This window comes from Asterias amurensis, chromosome 15, assembly GCF_032118995.1.
Source record: "Asterias amurensis chromosome 15, ASM3211899v1".
In the NCBI taxonomy this organism is placed as follows: domain Eukaryota; kingdom Metazoa; phylum Echinodermata; class Asteroidea; order Forcipulatida; family Asteriidae; genus Asterias; species Asterias amurensis.
Window position 1 is genome coordinate 17,131,466 of NC_092662.1, and position 18,928 is coordinate 17,150,393.

Below are 18,928 nucleotides of genomic sequence, written 5' to 3' on the forward strand. Positions count from 1 at the left end.
CCGCCCCAGAAATATACCCTGATGTCCAGGACGTCACTGTAGTACAAAACGAATGTGTAAGGCCGCCAGGGCTAGCTCTATTCCGAGGGACGATTTGAAAACAGAACACCCCTGTATTCTTCAGAGTGTCCTATTGTTTCTGTACTAGTATGGATACTTCCATTAGTCATATAGGGTAGAACTTAATAAAGCACCTATGTTTTTGACGTGAAGTGTGTGATTGTGAAGCAAAGCACACATTTTTTCTGATCACTTTGATGGCATCCACTTAACATCAGCGGTAGCTATTACGAATGATTAACCTGCTTCGCCGAAAATATGGTTATTATATCTCACGAGGGAGTAGGGTTGTGTCAGATGAGAGAGAGACAGAACTCAACATCAACTCACACTCCAGTTGCTTACCAACCATGAACTAGTATGGACGCCCTCTAATAAATATTCTGATATGCCAATAATACCCAAGCTCATGAATTAATTCCCGGTGTATGGTTACCCTCTCAATATGATTGATTAGACTAGCCATATTAGTCTGCTGGTTTCTCCATGACATCCTAACAAATTGAGTCGATGGTCAAGGTACAGTCTCTCTGTGGATGGTTTGATGCAGTGTGCTGCATCGCTGTTCCCGTCTGACCGGTACATCTTCTGAGATGATATGAAACAAGGAAGTTAGTTCTTCATTGTGACAATCAGTGTGATTGGGTGAACGTAGATCTTGGGTTTCATCTCAAAGCCACCTTCACAGCCTCCAAGGGACTTTATCTTGAGTTTGCCATCACTATGCAGAAAGCATCTGCAAACAAGCATACAGCGTCATTCACACGGATTTAGTAATTGCTGTTTATAGGCAACTCTCGGTTCACGTTCAGGATATTGGGACTGGTTTATGGAAAGGTAAGGGGTTTTCTGTTTGCTTTTTGTTATTATCCCGCACAATCTCCGTCTGATAATCATTTAATTGATTCATCCTAGATGGATTTTTCATGACTTTTTCGCACTGTTGTTGCAGCTAATTCTTTGGAAAATTTGTTTGGGAAATTTTGTCAGTTTGCTTTGAGGTAATATATTTTGCCATGAATTTCACAATGTTAAACAATGACATAAGTAACATTTCCAAGTGTATGCTTTTAAACTCCAAGCTTGCACAATTCTTAAGATGAATTAATTTTAAACTCATTTATATTTTTCTCTTCTTCAAAATATTAGTTTTCTGCCAGGAAATTGATGAGTTGAGCAGTGAATAAAATCCTTTTAAATCCTGTAGCTATTAAGAGTTAATAAATCGTACACAGCAGAAATAAATTGATTGTTCCAGGACGATTTTTCATTATTCATGTGCCTCGACTCCACAAGGGAGTTGTACTCAACACATTTTTTCGTTCGGGAAAATGAGATTGGTTTTGCTGGTGATTTTTATTATTGATGCTTGCCTTAAAGGATTGGTTGGGCTTTGGTTATGGGAAGTTGAGCTTTCAATGGAACTGTCTCAATTTAAAAGAAATTGAATCGAGATTGTAGGCACATTTTCAGGAATCATGTTGCAATTTGCCTTAAATATGGGATTTGAGGCATTGCATGGTGAGGTATCAACATAAATTTGGTGTGCGGTAACACCATGTGTATATCTATTTGCCAGGTTGAGTTTGTTCTTAAGAGAACTGTCTTGCCACAGAGTAGATTTTTCAGATTTTTTTCAATTTGCCTAGTTTTACATTGCCATGTGTCACTTTTTGGGATATTACTTTAAAAACTCATTTCTTTACCTTGTTAATTTTGTTTTTAAATACAATTATCTCCATCTCCAAAACTACAGCATTTCAGAGTGAAATATTTATCAGAAAGATTGGTCATTTTGTTATACTTTGTAAGCTTTAAATTAAGATATGAAATAATTTTAAAACTGAGTGTCAGTTTAATTGATAGTCATGTATAAGGTTAAGAAAAATTGTCCCTACCCTTGCAACATTTACATCTATTAAATCAGATGCAGTTCCCATTGCTAATTTGTCAGGTGCCTGGAAGATCAGGCACCCAAATTACTTCTTTTTTTAATAAAATAGCTCCAGACAAAAAAAAACAATGTGGCATTACCATTTTTGTTGCTAGAATTGTCTAAAAGAGTCGATTCCCAATCCAATGCCGAAGTTCCTATGGTGACTATTGAATTGCAGAAAACCAATCAAGCTATCATTTCACACTCAGTTGTATTGAAACACAATTTTGCACATTTTTTGGTTACGCCCTTTCTCCAGTTACCTTTAATTGCGTCGTCCTTCCACGCACACAACAACTTGGAGTGTTCAACTTTGTCTCTAATCATCTTACACTCTCTAAATGTAAAAGAGTGAAAAACACCACTCTTTACATTTCGAGTTGTCCCTCATATTGCTCTTCAAAAAGAGTGGTGGTAATATCACTCTTTTAGAGGGGTTTCACTCCAGGACAGAGTGAAAAATCACTCAACAAGATGCAAACTTCAATCTAATAGAGTTTGAAGACCACTCAAAAAAGAGTTATCCGTCATATGGCTCTTCAAAGAGTGTTTCACTCTTTTGCATGATGGTTAAGCAGTACATTGTAAGACATTGGCTAGAATACAAGGGTTGTAGGTTCGAATCCCACCTGAGTATGTCTACGGATTTATTCCTGCAAAACTCAGAAAGCACTGACTAGCAATCATGAAATTAAAAAAAACAAGTAGCAAATTAATTCCTTGACATAGTTGAAGCCTGTGACATGTTTAGCATAACACATTTCTTTATCACAGGGCAAACATTCTCATCATCTGTGTTGTTTCATGTCAGAAACAAATAGTTTTTGTTTGCTCTCTGTTCAACTAAGTTCAGCTCATTGTTACATTTTAATGCATGCAATTTTTAAAACATGATTCATGTGTATACTATGCGTAATCAAAACCATCAACTTTTTAATGTAATATTGTGGTTTTCTTATATTGTCAGATATTTTTGAAATGCAAACTGTAAAAATGTGAAATAATTTTGAGGTTTTGGTTTTGGGTTTTTTAATTAGTTTTTTTTTGCAGATGGGAGATGAGGATTGAATTAAAATTTCAATTAGTTTTAATATCAGATTGTATCAGTATTGTTGAGGGATTTCAAAGCATTTGTAAAAACCATAATTTCAACATCCTCTGCATCGGAATTAGAAGCCAATGCGTAAGTTGAAATTAATACAAGTGACCAAGCGTCTCTCTTCTTCACCGCAGGCATTTCTCTCTCAAACTAATGAAATCGCTTCTGGTTTAGCTTGAGACATGAAAGCTAAGCGAGCGCGGAAGAAATTATAATAATGAAATGGCAATCCCCTTTAAGCTTTTCATTGAGGTATATAAAAATAAATGTGAACTTGGATTAGATTGAATTCACAGTGGGGCATATCATTCATAAAGATGATGTAAATGTCACTGGCCTTACTTCACAAATGTCACATTCATTAGAAGTAATACCGAACAGCAAGAGTGTTTTATTAATAATGCTCAATCGATGGGATTGTTATTTTCCATGCGAGGAAAATTGCAGATGGTATGGTCAACAAAGGATACACAGCGCAAACCAATGAATAATTAAAAAATTAAAATTAAATATTTATATACGGTCTGTCCCCTTGAACGCTTGTTGTCAAAATTGCAGGGGGGGGGGAGCTTCTAGGTATGGTGGAGAGAGAAAAACAACAGAGGCTAAATAATAATTGGCATGGCTTGTGGGACTATTGAATGTCAAGGAAAATGCTATTTCTTTGCAAGATTTTCTCAATTATTTAATTGTCAAATTGCAAACAGGTTGACTGATTCGAGTACATTGTACTGCATTTCAATTTATGAGGATTTACAATTGTGTATTCATTTCTGACATGTGAGCTGAAACCTCAAGGTTAACATTGTATCACATTTTAGTTGGGCACTACTTCTAAACTGCCTTCTGAAATGTCTTTCATCTTCTTGAGAAATTTGCTCAAAGACATGTATGTTTGTTTTACTGCCTTGCCATGAAATAAGAACTAAGCAATAAGTTAATGTGTGGGGGAAAAAGTATAACCTTTTCACCTTCATTCTTTTAAAAAACAAAGATTTGTTATATTTGCTCCTACAAGATAATACAATAAAATAGCTTAAGTAATTTTCATTATGTAAGTTGGGTCTCTGATGGTTATACTCAGAGTACAAAGTCTGCTGTCAATAACTGGCGTCAGTGTCTGTCCCCTAAAGACTTATCCAAAAGCAAATGTTGACCACAATTTCCTGTTACATCCAAGTAAATATGCTTAAGACTGGTAACATCTTCTTGGCCCTCATTTGTGCAAATGTCACACGTTCTCGTCTTTTCATATGCACCATGATGAGTGAGAGATGAAGTGTAACATTTTGAACACAATGCTGAATTCTTAAACAGTGTTTGTCAGGCGCGACTTTCATTATGCTCCTTTTTGTGCTTACTCTTGAAATTGATCAGAAAATTCTCAGTGCAGCATTTATCATAAAACTTAGACATGATGACATGATGATAAGTTAATAAAATAAGACTAAACACTGCGATCCCCCCCCCCTACTTATTTTTCAAAATTGATCTGAAAATTCTTAGTGCAGCATTTTATCAATCAAACTTGTACATGTATACTTTAGATGAAAAAGATACAAAACTGAGATACAATTAGAGTAGACATTGCTGAGAAATTGTTTTCTTGTTAGAGCAGATGTATGTTATTACCTCCCGGTGAGAAGGCAGTTATCGGCTAGAGATAGATGCTGCAATTATGGACGTAATTATTTCTCATTGGTCCCTCATCTTGTTCACAGCAAGATTTGATGGATGTATACCACATGTGGCAAATGTCATCACTGTTCTTATTTTGGTTTTGGTTCATAGAGAGGACATTCCAACCACAAGCCTGCTCTGTTTGATCAGGGTTTGATAGAGAGAGGCTGGGGAAATGAAATAAAATCCCCGAAGATGCAGTGTCAGACATCTTTAAGACGAGTTTCCTGGAATGACACCATCATGCATGTTAAAACCTGATCAGATTGTGGTCAGTTCGGCTGAGTCTAAATCATCTTAACACTTCTCTGGTTATTACTTGATAGGGACACTTCCGATGAGTCCATATTCCTTGAAGGAAAGCGTTTAGGTTATTGACTCGACATGCCGGACGCTAAGGGGTGTCATAATGGATAAATTGGAACTAGATGGTAAAATTGGGAATCGATTACCAAGATGTAATGTGAAGCAAGCAAAGCGACTCATCCTAAATTCATATCTTAATATCCTGAAGGTTTAAAGAGGTTTGGTTTATAAGAATTTTATTGAATAGTCCATTATGATTGGCTTTAAATGATGCAGAGATCATTCTTTTTCCTGGTATTTCGTCTATAATAAAGAACTGTTTGCTTCAAGTATTTCCTCTTCTTAAATTTAGTGGCAGTACAAGTTTGGTAACCAAGGTTGTTTCTCAGTTGTTAAAGGTTGTTTCTTGATACTAAGGAGCTTTATTTGTTGGCGCATCGTCTTCACAAACATCGTGCCACATCACTTTTCTCATCGGTTTGCGATTTGGGTCAAACTCGTTTTTGATTTGTTTTCTTACATTCTCTACTTCCATTATCCAAAGCGTGTCTTTGCCTGCTGGGAATGAACTCAATACAGCTGCTCAAAAAACACAATCTTCAAAAAAAGAAAAACCAACAATCCCTTTGAACGCCTTGTGACGTCAATTGCAAAAAGGTCATAGCGTCTATATAAACATCTAAGATGAGAATTATACATTGATTATGTGAGCCTATTTTTTTCAGGGTTGGTCTGTTTTTCTGGGCAGCAATTGCCAAGGGACATCTTCTTCGGATCGTGAATAAGAAAACAACTTAAGATGGATCAGTTTGAGTCTGTCAATAACTCCTCCAATGTTGTAATTTTGCCTAAACCTCATCACCTGTCCTCCTTATTGTGATGGTGCTATTTAAGATTTGGGATGAGTCACTGTTCAATTATCGCTTACATCATTTGCATCTAAGGAATGGCAATGCCGGTTAAGGGCGTCGGCTGTACATATATCGAAGAAACTATTGAAAATAAGTGGTGGGTAGTTGTGTGAGTCAAGTAGTTGCAAGCGAAAAAAAAAATTAGTACTGACTAAGTAATAAATAAATATCTGCATGAGCTTTCATCTGTCTAGAAACAGTCTAGCACAGTCTAAACAAAGGATTGTAAGTCAATGCTGTAGTGTGATGACCTTGGTTGAAGTTGTTTTTCTTTGTTGCATCTGATGAAGAAGTTGTTGCTTTGAAAGCTTTTGCGGATATTTATTTGTTACTAGTTAGTTATTAAAATGCTTTTTTTTTTTTCTTTTTTTCTCCCATTTGCGAAACTAATATATTTTTATATTTTTCTTTTATTTTGAAATTTCTAATGTGAAATATTTAAGTAGCTGGTTCCTTTTTTCTTGTTCTTTTCTTTGTCACATGCTGGTAACTTTAAAATATCATCAATATGGAAGTGTTTGAGTGCTGAACATGTGCAAATGTGTCTGAAATCGTCATGTATGTTGTGTATGCGTATAAATTGCGTAAATGCGCACATAGTGGGTGAAAAGCCAATAGGATTGGTCGGTTTTAATTGACAGCTGCAGGGTAGCCAATTAGAACTAGAAGAGCGTTATCTTTGAAGGTGCTCATCGGAGCTTAGCTTTGACGTCCTTTTCTGGGCGCCGAAGGGGATGCTCGACTCTTCCGTAATGGCTTCCTCAATCTAAAGACTATTGGTTAATGCATCCACGTGTATTCCATGAAAATATCGGCACCAGGTTCCAGCCTTGGTTTTGTTTACAGAAACAACTTCTTCCTACTGTGGATACATTTGTGACGGTCAGAGCAAAGTGAACCGTAGACTTCTTAGAATACAGTCTTGCCGGACCTGGATGAATCAAATCAGTGTTTTGGAGATTCTGTCCAGTCATTGTAACTTCAGCATTTTTGTTTTTAGTGTAAACATTGATTTTCCTTATTTACCGGAAACTCTTGTCCTAGAATTTTGCATGTATGACCTAGCTTCATTGCCATGGTCTTACTTGGTACATCCCTGATTACAAGTTGGCAATGGGGTTCTGAGTCTCAAATGGAAGTGGGTTTTCTTTGTATTGTAGAAAACATTACCAATCCTTTGCCACTTGGAGAGTGCTGTTGTTTCAAGTGATCAAATTCAGAGAATTCATTGCTGCTTTGTAAATGTGCCCATCAGTACTAAGAAAGTAGCCTACATGTACAGTATAATAATTGGCAATTGGTCTTTGTAATTTTTGTAGTTTAAATCTTGAGACACCTGTCCCTGTCTGTCTTCACCTGTCATACGAATTGAAACAGTAGTAAATGCTAAATCTATGGCATATCAAATTACTCCCTAGGCAAAACTATGCAAATTTAGCGATACTTAGATTTCCAGTAGATCATGTAGGATGTGCAAGTAAGATGTCATCATCAGTTACTTATGCTCATTCATCTTCAACCAAACTAATCCATTGGGGTGTGCTTTACCCCAATTAAATCCTAACGATATCAGTCCCAAGTAGAAATTGTCTTACCGATATTTATTTATTTATTTATTATTATTATTTTTTTTTTTCTCTCACAGAGTTAGGATGTTTTGACTGCACTTCCACAAAGTTTATTTGTTTATGAATATGTGTTGGGAATTCTTAACTAAAAACAGTCATGACAATGTGGTGGAGGCCAGCTGAGAAGGTTGGCTTTACTGAAACACTTAGCTCCAGTTCACTGACCGTTCTGTAAATGACCAAACTGGACAGAGACTTTCCCCATGGCTGTTATTGTCTAAATACACAGAACGAGCTGCTCAACATAAGCTCTAATGCTGTTTTAAAGGTCATTATTTAAATATTGACATTTTGTCAAGTGGTATATGTGTGGGGATACCGAAGGCTGTTGACGGCAAAGACACGTATGAAATTAAACAATCATGAAAAACGTGCAAAGTCTTCTCTCCTAGTATCAGTTTCATAAAGCAACTATAAGCACATACAACAAAATTGCTGAGCAGACATGTTATCACCCAAAACACCATGTAATGCATAGACCTAGTGTTCATGACTCTTAACTGCTAATTTCTGCTATAGCAGACAAATTTGGTGCATAATGAAACTTAATTGTGTGTTTTTTTATTAACTTTTGATACAAAGAAAGGGGGCTCATTTCGAAAAACTGTTTTACATTTCTTCCTTTGAAATATGTCCTTCATTAAAATTTCACTGACTAAATTTGATTAAATTTATCAGTCGTTCTTTTTAGGAAAATGGGAGAGAGCTATAAACTGCTCTCCTTAAATTATAGAGAGCTCTTTGCACTCCTCAAAACCGAACTTCACACATTAGTCTAAAAAGCGAGATGAAACACTTTTTTTTCTGTTCTTGACGATGTATAGTTCTAAAGGGTTGTACGTGTACATTACATTCTCTGATGATTCATAATAATATGGGCGTGTACCCATTTGCGGGATTGGATCCCGTTAATATATGAGTGTTTCATAATAAATCTAAGCTTCTCTTTGCGTTGCCACCTACACATAGCTGCAAACTCTCCAAGATTCTGCAGAAAGTTCCCTGAAAAAGCACCAATCCTTTCCTGTTCTGATGAACAAATTTGGAAAATCTCCTTGATTATGGAAACTTTTTTCCTATATTGTTGTCCAAAATATCCCTAATTGTAAGATGCAAATGTTGGCAGGTCTGCCTACAAACAGTTCAAATTATCACCACTAAATGTGGTTTGTAAACTTGAACCTCTTTGTCTTATTGATTGGTTTATAAGATGTCATGAAAACCACCTCATTTTGTAGACACGTCAAAGGAATGCGATGGATGATAGGCCAAGTAACACAGCCCCCACCCACACGTCCATAGATTCTCATGACTCCTACACACACACGCATACTCTTGCCGTAGCAACTGTCGGTCATGTCGACAAAGGGAACTCCAATTAATTAAATTTGCCCAGAGATAAGGCGACATTCTGGACAATGTCTGTATTTTCCCACTCTGACGTAATCTTTAAAACGAGCCAATTGAAGCATTATTGAGTTAGATGTTTATAGATTCTGTTCACATCACGTATGCACTGACATTCCCGTATGCACTGACAATTCCCAGTGCAATACCACACTTATAAATGCAGACTTCTTGTAATTTTGAGAAAGGGATAAGTGTGGCACCAGTTTAACCTGAAGTGACCAAAATGAATTTAATAGTTAACATGAATGTTGAACTGATGAGAATCAGAAATTGTTGTGCCTCTTTTGAGATTTGAGTGGTCGAGTGCGCTTTCAAGAATGAAAGACAAGTTGTGCATCAATCAAAGCACAACCTTAAATATATTTTGTTTCTGGAATTTTTGTTAAGTACAGATACCTTTACACAAATTTTTCTGAAAAACTGTGACAGAATTACATTTTTTTCTTCTTTTTCTTTATTGATTATGGAAACCTCATTTGGAGCTGAATCGTCCGTGCCTTGAGTTCAGGAGTACAAAATCTTTGAGCGATAACGGACCTGGGGGTACAACCGTTTGCTCACATAATTAACCTGTTTCTTGTTTTTCTGCTGGCGTACTGTTTCTAACATTAGTCTGTAGATGTGTGATTTTTAACTTGCGATGTAAATGCATATAGGGATGTGCATGCATTAAAGGTAAAATTTAAAGTTGTCGTATTTTTGGTTATCGTAATGATCTATAGACACATTTTTATCTTAATCAGTTTTACCCTACACAGATTTAGATTCTGATCTAATGCTCTCGAGTGATCAAGATTATACCTCATAAAAACTTCATCCTTAGAGAGCTTTTCAAGCTAGAAATTTAAAGATAATGTATATGTCTGGTCATCAGAACAGACAATCTTAATTTTTTCTCAAACATGTTAAATATCGTCTTACCCTAAGATGCAGGTCTATATTAAGATCTAGATTCCCTGACCATGGTTAAACTTCATATAGTCAGCAAGATTTTTCAGCTGGAATGTAAAAGGTAGCGTAAGATGGAATTTTTAAGAAATAGTACATTTCTAGTCTTCAGAATAGTGAATAGTCTTAGTTTTGTCTTCAACTTTTTATATATCAGTCTTACCATACACAGATCTATATTAAGATATAGATTCTCTAAAGCCCAAGTAAAACTTCACTTAGTTAGCAAGATTTTAGAAGCTGGAATTTTAAAGATATCTTTTGATGGAATTTTAACGATCTACATTTTTCGGTTGGCAGAATAATGAATAATCTTAGTTTTCTATTAAACTTGTTTTATATTAGTCTTACCTGGCACAGATCTATAGTAATTAGATTACTCTTGAGTATTGCCTCTGATTAAACCCATTACAAACCTTGCAAAGTTAACAAGATTTTGAAAGCTGGGTGTTAAAGATATCAAAAGATGGCATTTTAAACATATCGGTTACATTCCTGGTTCTGTCAGAACAATGATTAATTTTAGTTTTCTATTAAAATTGTTTTATATCAATCTTACCATACACAGATCTATATCTGAAGTACTGCCCCTGATTAAATACATAACACACTTCATATTATATTCATCAAGATTTTTAAATTAGGATTTTTAAAGACTTTGAAGGGTAGAATTTAAAGATACTTACATCTCTGGTTGTCAAAATAATGAATATTCATATTTTATCTTAAACTTTTTTAAACTATGCAGATCTATTGGTTATACCTAGTGGTATAAACTTTATAGTCCATGAACATTTAGATTAAACAACCGAACCCCTCCCCACCCCCAATAATTCTAGACAAGTACTTTGTCTTTTAACAAATACATTTGGGGTTGAGTTACTACAAAGATTTATAAGGCAGGACTCGATCGATTCAATGATCTTAAGATTCACAGTCCCTTTAATTGTCTTCAAGATGATCTGAAAGCCTGGGCTTGTACTTTCATATTGATTAATGCCGTCCAGGTCTTTTTTATCTTTATCTGAAGTCAAACGTCAATCTTTAGTAATATCATCGTCAGATTGAGATAAGAACCTTTGTATTAAAATGGTGTCAAGGAAATAAGAAGTGATATTCTTTAAGAAGTGCAGCATCCCCCTGTATGAGGTTGCAGTCCTTTACTTCAAGGAAAAGTGCAAGGTTTGGGCAGTAGTGATAGTTTATTTCTCATTGATCTACTCCTTATTAAGGTTGGGTTTAGGTCTAGTCACATTAGAATTAAATTCTAAAACAAAATATTGCAAGGAGTATTTAGCTGAGTTAACAACAAAACATTTTCAGAAAATATAACACAACCTAGATGAAGTTTTGAAGTTTTCTTTTATGATATTGTGACCCTGTCTTTAAGTTTATTTAAAAACATTTATAGACTGGATTCTAAAAATATCAAAAAACATATGTTTTTTTTACCTTTTTGTTTTTACTTAAAAGTTTTTTAAAGGTTTTTTACCCTGCCTTTAAGTTTTATGTAAAAAATATTTCTAGCCTGGCTTCTGTGGAGAACAATCCTGAAGGATGATGCATAAAATACATGTAGTTATTTCCATGATAAAGCACACCTGGCCGGATATTGCTGGATAAAGTCAGATTAAGATGGGGTGGTGAATACAGATTATTCAAGAATTTCTTTCAGAATATTTCTCAGTGGAATCTTTCATTAATATTTCAGTATTTGTCACACCAAATGTTGGTTGGTTCTGGCTGCACGGTCTGTGTGATATTTGGGGTGAACTAATATAAAAGAAAAATATCTAGATGTAGATATTTGAAGTTTATGACTGATCAATCAATCATTCAGAATTTTTTTTATATAGCATCAAAATCACCAGAAATTGTTCAAATGTGCTCAAGACAGTTACATGAAATTAGTTTTGTCTCCAGAAGACGTTCAGAGCATACTGATCGAAATGTTGAGTTGAAACCAACGGTTCTTTTCAGAACCACCCCAACTCATTTTTATTTGAACAGGGTTTTTTTGATATATGAATAGTCTGAACATCCTTGATGCTTTTTGGAAGAATGTTTCATTCTTTTGATCTTCAAAAAATGTTTGTTATCAATCTGATAAAAAGAGACTATTTTTGATATAGTAATTCCATTTAAATTCAACTTTAGATTTAATTTGCAGTCCAGTGCAAATGCAAATCAGAGACTTGATGAGAATTCATAAGGTCAGTCCGAGACTTCAGGGGAAATTTTTGTCATGAATACGTGCATTGCTAAACTATGTCAGAGAAGCATGTAGGAAAAGTAGGTCTATTTAATATAAAGGGCACCTTGTTCTACTCAATCAGTCAGTAGAAGGAGCATATATTATGCATTGATTTTATTTATTTATTTTTAAAAGAGAATGGCATAAATTGTATGCATTATAAATAATTAAAATCCCACTTGCCCACTGTGCCTCCCCTGACCCACTGAGCTCACTAGTCAACCCCAGATCTCATGTACTTTTACCCTTCGTTTTGTTTCTTTTTATCTTGCTGATGTGCTGTATCTTTTGTTTTTATTGGAGTTTTTTTAATGTAGTATTTTGATGTTAATTGTACTTCCCGTACATATTGTATTTTCATGTTTTATTGCTAGTCTTTTACTGGTCGTTTTACTCTATGCCTGCCCATTTTAAAATATACACCCTTAGTTTGTTAACCTTTTCGCTAGCAGTGTAAATTTCCATATATTTTAAATGTGGACAATAAAATGCTATTTATCTATTTTAAATCAAAACATTTTTAAATGAATCCAAACAAAATATCTTCCTTTACACCATCAAAAGCCAAAGCACTTGGGGAAACCTTGGGGGTTTTAGGGTTTTTGTTGTTGCACGCATCAGTAAAATAAGAATCTAGCTACCTCTTGCTGTCCGTAGAAACTGGCAGTTCCATTAAAAAACCTTCTCTGGTGCATGGGTTTTATTCATGCCCTAAAGGAAAATCAGGAGAAATGCATTCTAATTACTGGCTTTCATGGCCTTTCCATGTATGTATTTAGAATGGTTACCATGGGAACATGTCTAAAGGTACATGTTTATGTCTCAGATTTTATAGCAAGTTGGGAAGAAATCTGGTTTGATACAAATTTTCATAGAAATTTCATCCAATTTATCACGTGAGATTAAAGTGATAGTCATGGATTGCTTTGATTGTCAGGGTTAGGAGATCTTCCAAACCAAATACTGTTTATATGGGAAATTTTCATGGAAAATTTATCAGACTGTTTTTCCATTTGTATTTGGACCGTATCCCATGAGGGTTTTTTCCTTCAAGAAACTCATTTTCCTCACGTTGAAAGACAAAATAACTAGAGAAATATTCTTGAATCCATCCACCATGCGACTCTTTATAATAAATCCTCGTCCAATTTTGACCAAGTCTATTGAATGATATCTGTGAGTATTGTATTGTGCTTTGGGGACTCTGTTGCCATGTAGCTTGTGGCTACATAAAGGCCACAACGCCAGGGATACGTAGGCATTGAAGGAACTAGAAAATCCGCTCTTTCATTTTGGTCATCGTTGGCTTGGATGATAGTGTGAGATGTAGTCTTGGGGTTGTGTAGTGCTAGGTTATGGCTAACGGTACAGGTATGCTTCTTGATGTGAATCTGTTGGACCATCATCATCATCATCATCATCAAGAATATGCTGTGGTCATGTGCTGCTTTGCTGGGTTGAGCAAGACATCTAAGCAAGTAAATGTCTTGTTTGTTTGTCATCTTTAAGATGATTTCATCTGTTTGTTTGGTGTCTTGTTGACTTGAGATTAATTGGAAGTATGTTTGTGTTTCTTTGTGTGTTTAATTGAAGGGTGTATTGATGAATGGTAGCTTCATCAGCTGGGTTTTTATGACAATTTTAGTTATTTAAATGGTATTAATATTTTAGTAGTATGACACCACTGGCCACATTTGCCAATCTGTAGTGTGCCAGTTGTGCATCATTTGTATTGTACTTAGCGGGTGCATATATTGGACTTTAGCATTTTATTTCAACCTAATATCTGAGATATCACATTTTTAATATTTTCATAAGTCCACTAAGCTCAAATTGTAGCTTAGATTACGGCTATGTCTACAGGGCCAAATTTCATTACTCTGCTCATCGTTAAATTCTTCCCTTCCTGAATTTCTGCGCTAGCTGTTTAAGCGAAGAATATCTAGTAATATGGAGTATGCATGCACTTAAACAACAATTCTCAACAACACCCTTAGCAACAGTCGTTGAGGTAGTCACAACCGCTTACTCGGACATGGCCTTACTAGTGAATTTATTTGCTTTATAGTAAGTCAATAACGGAGCAGGGCCCAACTTCATTTCATAAAGGATGTATGCACAAAAACTTGCTTAGCACAGACAAAAACAATTGCTTAGCAGAAACAGAGTACCAGCCAACATTCCATAAAGTCAACATTGTTGCAACTGGTGCCCCATTCATTTTTTGCTTAGCAAAACAAATTGCCATGCAATATTTTGCTAAGTAAACAGTTTCTGCATAGAAAAATATTTCTCTGGTAAAACAAATTTCTTGTGCTCCTGACTAAATAACCAAGGGTTCAATCAATACAGAAACGCTTGTAAGGTTATGTACTTACCAAAGCAAAGATACCAGAGCTATTTCTAGAAGTTAAGGTGACTGGAGGTGGTTCTTACTTGAAGCAGCTGTATAAATATTGTCTTTATGATTCCATACAATAACATCTTTAACTGCAACAACATCAACTGGTCGTCACGGTTACATATGACGTCATAAAGAAAGTGGTAGTGATTTGTTTGGTGGGGGCCTAATGTGACTGAATGATTGTAGAAGGGACTTTTTGCTTTGGTTGTACCTGTCGAAAAAAACATCATGAAGCAAAAATAAGTGTGAGATATGTCTTATTAAGTTTTGACTTGTTATGCTGTAGTTAACTTCTGCAAAATGAAAAAAAATCGTCCATGCTTCGAAATGTTCGGATCAGGAAATATCCCTGTTGATTACAAATCATTAATAACATTTGTTTCTGAGAAAAGGTTCATACATGAATCATTTCTTAGGTTGTTGAGGGTTGCTGCCGTTATTTTTTCTGACACAGAGCTGACAACTATCTCTGATAAACCAATCTTTCAGTATTCTGATAAACAAATTTGAAAAACTCCCTGCTTTTTGTACAAAATCTCCCTGTTTGTGGAAACTTTTTCCTTATTATGTTGAATTTGTATCTAAATATCTCCCTGCTCTTTGTAAAAGAAATCTCCCCGATTGTTTATGCAAATGTTGGCAGCTCTGCTGACGCATTCAAGGAGGTAATGAGATCTCTACCAGACGGTGGGGGTTGCATTCCTTCTCACTCGGAGATCAAATTTAATATTTTAATTCAACCCAATCTAATAATCAAACGATTAAAACATATTTTTCACGTATTTTCTTCCCACATCATGTCGCATGTTCAGCAGCAAATGTAATTACGAGGAATTTTATTACGTGTGTGACGTGCTAGTCCTGTAGAACAAAGCGATGTTTTTGACAGCACCTGCCCTCCCGTTAGTGTAGAACGAGTTCCCAGTAGATACCAGAATGAAGGCTCTGTTGATGGCTGTTAGGAAGAGTGCCTAACACTTTTGGGAATGCATTGCAAGATAGTTCAGTTGGTTATTGGGCCCAATTAATGTGGCCGAGGAGTAGAAGAGGAAATAGGGTAAGATGATACCGGTGGCTGTTTTGTAAGATTGAGAGCCATCTCTACGAAGGAGGAGGGGGGTTTTGGGAAGAGGATTGTGTGGTTATTAGGAGTCATCTTACAGAGAAGAGGGAGCTTGGGAGATGTGAAGATGGTGGAGATTGAAATGCTAAAGGAAGATGAGTGCTTGCATCTGTCTGACCCAGGGATTTAAAATGAATTGTTTTGTCTGTCTTTAAAATAAATAAAAAAGGGTCATGGAGGAACAACCATGTGTAAATCTCTTTAGTTAGGAGTGTGGGCTCTGAAAAGAGTCGTTGTGGAATGTAAATATGGTAGGGTTAATAGGATATCATCTTATGAATTGTACCCACTTCTAATGAAGGTATCAAGGGTACTCAGTCTGCACAATCTGTCAGCGTGAAGACAAATTTGGGTCACACTGTGACCTTATGAGGCCCGTTACAGTCATCCAATCTGCTCTCCTTTTTCTACCTCCATGTTTTAACCAGGCATTGGTAGGGTTTAATTCAAACTATAATCATTTTTTTTAAGCCGTAGGCAAGTAGGTCTAGAAGATTGGTAGTGTGACCAAACGATGCAAATAAACATCCACCGCATATAGATTCAGTTCTACCATAACAGGATGATATACTGAAGTGCAAAGGCAACCACTTGCTATTTTCAACGTTGCTGAATGATGAGCAGTGCCACAAGGTGTTGCTTTCATTTTCGTGGATATCCCGATCGGGAACTTCTTATACCTTCAATAGGGGGTATGGTTCCAATTGGGATAGAGGGATATCATTATTTGAGTAGTAACTTCAGCCATATGGAGAGCTATTTTGAGACGCGGAAACGGTTCAGAAAAATCTAGTTTGCTGGATTTCCTTTAGTATATTGATTCTTCCCCGTGGCAGTACTACTTGTTTTTCATCGTCTGCGTTAGACGAAGGCTGTGTATATTGGACGGTACGAAAGGTAGGCAATCATTTTTTGTAAAAGAAATTGTTTGTGAAAAACATCAGCTGGGTTCATCACCTTTGTGAATAAACCTTCGGTAGATTGCTTGGCAAGACATCTTGAGATCGGATTTCCAACACGTGATCATTCCTTTAAGAAGTTGACCAAGGACTTGAAGGGTGCTTGCCTAAGCAGCAGCCGTTGAAGCGGTGGGCATCCTCCCACGTAATTTATGTCCAGTGAAGAAGCAGGAAGAAAATAAGATGGAGGGTTGAGAAGAGGAAGGAGATTTATTTGGTTTATGCGTGGGAAAGAATGTGACATCAGTGGAGCCTGCTTGCTTGACACACGACTTAAGAGTAGGACCACAGTCATAACGGAGACATTTATATCAGGCAACGGTTTAATAAACTGTTTGTGATGATTATGATGAGGGAAGACTCAGTGATTAGTGTTTTTTTGATTGACAGAAAGAAGAGAAGAAAGGGTTGACAAACTGACTGAGAGATGAAAGGCAGAGGGGAAAAAATGATAAGACACACATGAAAACCTTGTAAGAGTTATTTGACTCTGACAGACAATATACACACAAGCACTCTTTGCTTTGACGATTGGTTGGGATGCGGCAACATTGATCTTGGTTTTAGCGTGACACTCTAACCAGTGTGCTCTAGTCATCCTCTTAACTTGAAAGGGTAGATGCTTGTGTTGTCATGGTAACAGGAAATTCTTGAAAAACCGTCGTCAAGTCTGCTCGGACAAGTGGCTTAAATTAACGGTCGGTGATAAGAAGTCAGGAGTGTATTGGTAATCAAAATACTCACTGATTTAAATTTTAGTTTCATGGATTGTCTTTTTCAATATTTAATTACGGAAATTATGAGTCAATCATTCGCATATTGTGGGTCATAAATCCAGTATATTTAGTTCGGTTTTTAATCCGCACTATCAAAAGCGACACCACTTATTTTATAATACTCATTAGTCACCTGCTCATTAATTAATATTTACAAAATTAATTTTAATAAATCTCAAAGACTTATTTTGAAGGAAATCCTCACTTTTTGTACATGTGTATTGTGAAATGAAGTAAGAAAGCTAGTAGCAACAATTCTGCAGCTTTCAAAATGCAAAATTTGATGGATTCTTTAAAGAGACTATAATATTTAAACATAATTGATACATGAATGTATTTTCCTTTGCTCTAGTCTGAGTCTTGTTTACTTCTATTTATCTTGAAGTACATTAACTTGAAATGAGATGGTGACTACATTATTCCTTCATATCAAGTCTCCTGTCATTGTTTTTACAACTGCCTGCATGTCCCATCATGTCTTGCTTCATGTCTTGTTTCATGTCTCCGTCCGTGTCTGCAATAAGTTTGACTTATGCAAGCTGAGATTTTATGTGGGTGGACTACACATGAGAAGGAAGCGGATGCGGAGGACAAGAGAAAGAGATCAAAAACAGACATTAGAATTTGGTAGAGTTTTAGAGAGGGAAATTTAAGAGAGGGTAATGTACTTTTGAAGGACAGTGGTTTTTGGAGGATGTTCATGTAGACCAATATATATCTCAGATCTTGCTTGTCAAATTCCATTAGCCTTTTTTGAGGTATGGTGGACACCTCGGAGTGTACTGTTTGGTTTGGGTGTGTACAGACAAATTTACCCAAACCCAATACTGTCATGTGATCACCATATCTCAAAATTGCTTATTTTTAAGAAAATGTGCAGTTTTTTAACGGAATCTTTTTACGTCTTAAATGCTTTGGTTCTTTATTGCCTTCCCTGCACTGGATCTTCAGTGCTATGGGTTACATTTCCTGCCACTTGGTTTCACTGTAACCAGAAAGATTTGAACATAATTAAGTATAAAATGCTTTTTGTACTTCTTCCAAATGAGCTTAAATATTTGGTGTACCACTTGACAAAATATAAATCCTTTAAAATACACCTGTTATATTGGTACTCAGACTTTGAAGGATATACCAATTCAATCAATTACACATGCCCTATCTGCTTAAAAGCAGGTACATTGAAGGTAACCAATATCTTAGACTTTATTGCTGGCTCAAAAAAGAGACTGAACATTCCTGATTGATCCTCATATCAACATTTATTTTTTTCTGCTGTAATTTTTCCTCCTTTCAGAGGATAAGACAACCCCTCCCTGAAATCGAGGACAATTTCACTCTTAAATCTCTTCCATCATAAAGAAGGCAAGATGGACTCTAAATTGGATACCTTTCCTCTTTTGCGAAAGATAAGATGAACTCTTGATATCAAAA

The 18,928-nt window shown here is 35.9% G+C and overlaps 1 protein-coding gene across 2 annotated transcripts in view; it reads left to right on the forward strand.

Moving 5' to 3' along the window:
* LOC139948080 (uncharacterized) overlaps positions 1-18,928 on the forward strand; it is a 123,443-nt gene that overhangs the window by 77,028 nt on the left and 27,487 nt on the right. The window lies entirely within an intron of this gene.